The sequence below is a fragment of the Apis dorsata genome, unplaced genomic scaffold (assembly GCF_000469605.1).
Source record: "Apis dorsata unplaced genomic scaffold, Apis dorsata 1.3 scaffold_269, whole genome shotgun sequence".
Taxonomy (NCBI): domain Eukaryota; kingdom Metazoa; phylum Arthropoda; class Insecta; order Hymenoptera; family Apidae; genus Apis; species Apis dorsata.
Genome location: NW_006263547.1, coordinates 195858 through 200744, shown reverse-complemented (window position 1 = coordinate 200744; position 4887 = coordinate 195858). Strand labels below are relative to the sequence as shown.

General features: G+C 36.9%; 1 protein-coding gene across 9 annotated transcripts in view; it reads left to right on the top strand.

The window, feature by feature from the left end:
* Nucleotides 1-4887, top strand: part of LOC102680125 (uncharacterized RNA-binding protein C3H8.09c-like) — a 323287-nt gene that overhangs the window by 205183 nt on the left and 113217 nt on the right. The window lies entirely within an intron of this gene.

Here is a 4887-nt window from a genome sequence, read left to right as displayed (position 1 = left end):
GGGTCCCACTTGACCCGCGCAATCTGCCTCGTACAGCTGTCAGCCAGGGAGGAGGGAGGGGGAAAGATGAGGAGGGGTAGGGATGCGGTCTTATCCGTCGAATCGAACCACCCCTTTTAATTCATCCACCTGGCAAGTTTGCTCCGTAAAGTTGGACGCTTGCATTGTCGCTGCATTTATTGTCTAGCCAGGTTTATCGAGGAAGCTGGTGAAAGTAAGCTGTTTATCGCCAGTTACCAGACAGCACGCTGTCCTCCGACGAGATCTCGGTTTGCTCTCAGATTCGTGGAAGAATTCGGGTGGAGGGTGAAGGATGCAGACTGACCCGTGACTGAACCTTGGACTTGACTGATAATGCGGCTCCCGTTTAATTGTTTCGAATTAGTATAGAGAGCCTTTTTTTTTCTTTTTTCTTTTTTTTCTTTCGTTTCTCGAGAGTTCATTTCGGGATTTTTTGGATTCTCGTTTTGGATTTGAAACTTTCTTTTGTCGTTTGGAAGGTTTCTCGGGAGGTTTCTGTTTTTTTTTCTTTTTTCTCTTTCGTTTTCTCGTGGGATTGGTTTTTTCGACACTTTGTTTCTCGAACCATTTCGAAGGAGAAATTTGCGTGAATGAATTTATGGAGAATTGGAATTGGACGAAAATAGAATGGTACGTGGTACGTCCAAGAAGAATAATAGGAAATAAAGTATAATATTATAAAGGTATTGATATTTGGGAGGAAAAATTTGACAGAAATCCGCATAAAAAAGGATTTAAATTATTTATAATTTGATAAATAAGCTTCGATTTTTGTATATCACTTCAAAAATATGAATATATTAACATTTTGTATACTCGTATCCAAATTTTATTATTCAATTTTGATATTAAATTGTGATCCAACGTGTGTACCTCATAAAATGAAGTATTCCATTTTCCTTTCTTTCTTTTCTTTATGTTCTTACAAATAACACAATTCTTTTCTAACCAATCCATCTACTGATATCAAAATATCAAAATGTATCAGATGAGAAACGATAATCGAATTAAAACAAAAATTCTCTCTCTCTCTCTCTCTCTCTCTCTCTCTCTCTCACTCTCTCTCTCACTCGCTCTCTCTCTCTCTCTCTCTCTCACTCTCTCTCTCACTCGCTCTCTCTCTCTCTCTCTCTCTCACTCTCTCTCTCACTCGCTCTCTCTCTCTCTCTCTCTCTCACTCTCTCTCTCACTCGCTCTCTCTCTCTCTCTCTCTCTCACTCTCTCTCTCACTCGCTCTCTCTCTCTCTCTCTCTCTCACTCTCTCTCTCACTCGCTCTCTCTCTCTCTCTCTCTCTCTCTCTCTCTCTCTCTCTCTCTCTCTCTCTCTTTCTCCATTAAAAATTAATACCGCAACTTTAATCGATGAAAAGTTGCCTCGCATAAATACACAACTTAATCGACATCCCAGTTCCCATGAACGTTCCCATAATCTTCTTCTACTAATGTCGCCCTACTGTAATTAAATCGACAAACTAATTGCATTAAACATTTTTCGGAATGAAAAAAGAGGAAGAAAAAAGCACAAAATTTCAAAACTTTTCAAAACTCTTCCCTTTTCTCTTTCTCTCTCTCTCTCTCCTTTTCTAAACTGACCCAAATGCAGGATAAGCAAGTGCCTCCAACTTTTCCACCCGCCCGCTTTTCAACCCCATCCGCATCCCTGTCCCCGATTTACCCTGCCGAAAAAACGACATCCGGATCTCGGTTGTGTTTTATCGTCAATCAAAGAGACGATGGCTACATGCATAAATTGCGCGGAAGGGGAGTTGAGCGCTCATTTTTCCGTCGAATCAAAACAAAAAAAAAAGAATAACAAAAAAAAAAAACAGCTTTCGTTATTCGGAATTGAATCGGTTCACCGATGATCCATCGGTTTCGAAGCGAAATCGACGTGGATATCCTCCCTCCCTTATTTTTCCTTTTAATTCGATTCTCTCTCTCTCTCTCTCTCTCTTTTCTACGCGGGGCAAAAAACAAGCTGGGATATATGTAGATTTCCGCGTTGGGAGAAATAACGCGAAACAAGAAATATCGAGTTACTCGAAACAAAGGCCGAGTTTTTCCATAGTTTTGAATCCATTAGAGGAGATATCGGTGCGAATCGTTGCAATTATTTCTGGGGTTTGGTTTGGTGCTGATAGTGGGGCGTAAATATTGTTTTAATAATCGGAGATATATATGATGTACAACACGAAGTATCGAAGTCCTCCGGTTGTGAAAATAATTATATGCGTTTAATTATATTGCGTTTCAATGAAGATACATCTGCGTGTTTTTTTAATTGAAAAACAAAACTCTTACTTAGTTACTTGGTTAATATAAAAAGAAAAAGCGATGGAGTCTAAGAAAGATCGAGATTTCTTTGCCTCTACGAAAGAAAGTGTCACAAAAGGTTCGAATATTGATCGAAATTCCCTAAAGACTACCAATAAAATTTTACAAATTTAAATTATTCGACTATTAACTAACTTCTCACGTCATCTCTCGATTTCCAAAACGAGAATTTATTTAGAAATAAATTTCTTTTCAAAAAAAAAAAAAAAGGAAAAAGAAGGAATTAAAACGCTCCTTTGCATCCAAGAAAGAAAAGAAAGGAAAAAGAAAAATGAAAATCCAGCGACAAGTTGAAAAAAACCGTCTCGCCCTATCTGGCACACGGTACGAGCGTTGCAAGTTCCATAAAAGTTTCAACCTCCGCCGGCCGCAACGACAATTCGCAATTCTCCCCGACGACTGTTTCGCGGTGTGCTGCGTCCCGCAAGAAAAGGGTCCCGCATCCTTATTGGAGGAGAAGAGGCTCGAGTCAAGGGAGACGTGAAATTGGAAAAGGTTCAGATTGTCAGATAGAGCACAGCTACTATGGGATGCTGGACCACTGTGACAGCTGCGCGGAGCAGATTGCACGGATCGAGTGGGACGGAACGTAGTAGTGCACGTAGTAGACCGAGAATGGGGGAATCGTATTAAATTGTTCTGCACGCGTATCATTGTCCTCTCTGAAAGTCGTGAGAAGCGATGCGTATTAATTCCTTTAGCCTTTCAATTCCAATTTCGATCGTTCAGTTTTCAGAACAACGAACGATTGGCTCAAGAGGCCGAGAGAAATGTCATTCGATCTCGTTGAAAGAAAAGAAAAAGTTGTTATATAATTTTCTTTTTTTTAATTAATTATTCGATTATTCTCTGTAAACGATCGAATATCGTTATACAAATTTGACATCATTTTTCTGACACACAAAATACAAATAAATTTCGAGTAATATCGAGTAAAAATCGAAAATTCCGAAATGGTTATGAATTCGATGGTTGAGATATATATTTCTCGTCTCTCTTCCTCCCCTCTGTATATTCTTCCATTCCTTTTTTCGCTCTTTTTTTCTTTCTTTCTTTCCTCTTTTTTTTCTTTCTTTTTTTTTTTCTTTTTATTTTTTAATTTTACATCGGCTACCACATGGCACAGTTGGGTCATCGATTCCGTGGGCAGTCTGCGTAGCAAGTCGGCAGATACGTTCATTTTAACGCGGGAGGCTGCTGTAATCTGTGTACCCGTAATAACTTTTGCGTGGTTAGCAGCTGACCATGCATGGAATTCATTATGCTGAAACAAATATGTAAATCTCCATATATTCCTGCCATGGTTATACATATATGGCCCCGGGTGTACACGGGTCTGGATGCAGATATATTTCGTACGAAACGTGTGTCCACTCCCGAAACGGACAGTGACGGTTTAAAAAAAATTTATCTCGCAACGCCAGTTCCCTAGAACATGTTAATAACGTCAAGTTGAAAATCTCGAGGATTTTATCCTACTATTACAAGTAGCTTCCTTCCAACGGTGCATTGTTTTTGAATTATGTTACGTATGAATTGACGATGATTTTAATTGTATTTTGTAATATTTTAATGATTGGAAATTGGAGAAGAATTCAATGGAGGATGGAGAAATAAATTTATCAATTTATTTTTCCTTTTTTTCTTTTGATAAAAATTGGTTATATCGATAGAAATTCTAAGTGTCAAGTAATTTGTTAATTTCTAAATTCTCTTAATTTCAAACTTTTGATTATAGAAATTAGAACGTAAGAATTTTATTTTTATACTTTTTTCCCTTTATATTATTTTCGTTTATATTAATTCGATATATTTTGCGATAGATAAAAAGTATTAAAGAAAGTGACGTGTTGAATGTAACGCAGAATCTTGTTAAAATTCATTGTCGATAAATGTAGGAAAGGGGAATGGAGAAATTTATTCCCTGCGGATTGTGATAAACTCCATGGAACTGCCGCGCATGAAAAATAAATACCAGTGAACGTTCCTGTAATTTATTTAAGAAAATTCTCGGCGAAAGAGAAAAGCTTCTGCATTAAGCATATTTAAATTCATTTTTAATCGCGTGTCTAAAGACAGAGATAATACCCGAATGTTTCATGAACTTTAATATAATAACAGTTTGCGACACAAGATATTTCTAGCCGCAAGATGTTTCTGCTAAAATTAATTCTTTTCAGTTTACAAGAAAAAACAAAAAAACAAAAAAATCAACATTCCTCTGTTTCGAAACTTCTTAACAACGAAAATAATTTCTTTTGTATCTCAAAATATAATTCCTCCCTAAAAAATTTTTTTAAAAATTTCAAAAACTGTACGTACATAAAATATACTAAGTAACTAAATAAAAAAGTAAATGAAAAAAAAAGAATTTTCAACTTTGTGTAAAATTCCTCGCTTAAAAAAAGAAAAAAAAAAAGAAAAGAAAACAAATGAAAAAAACGAAAACTCGAAAATCACTTCCCCGCTTTTCAATCTCTCTTCGAACAATCCAACATCCTCTCGATCCTCGGTATTCGGAACGATGACGAG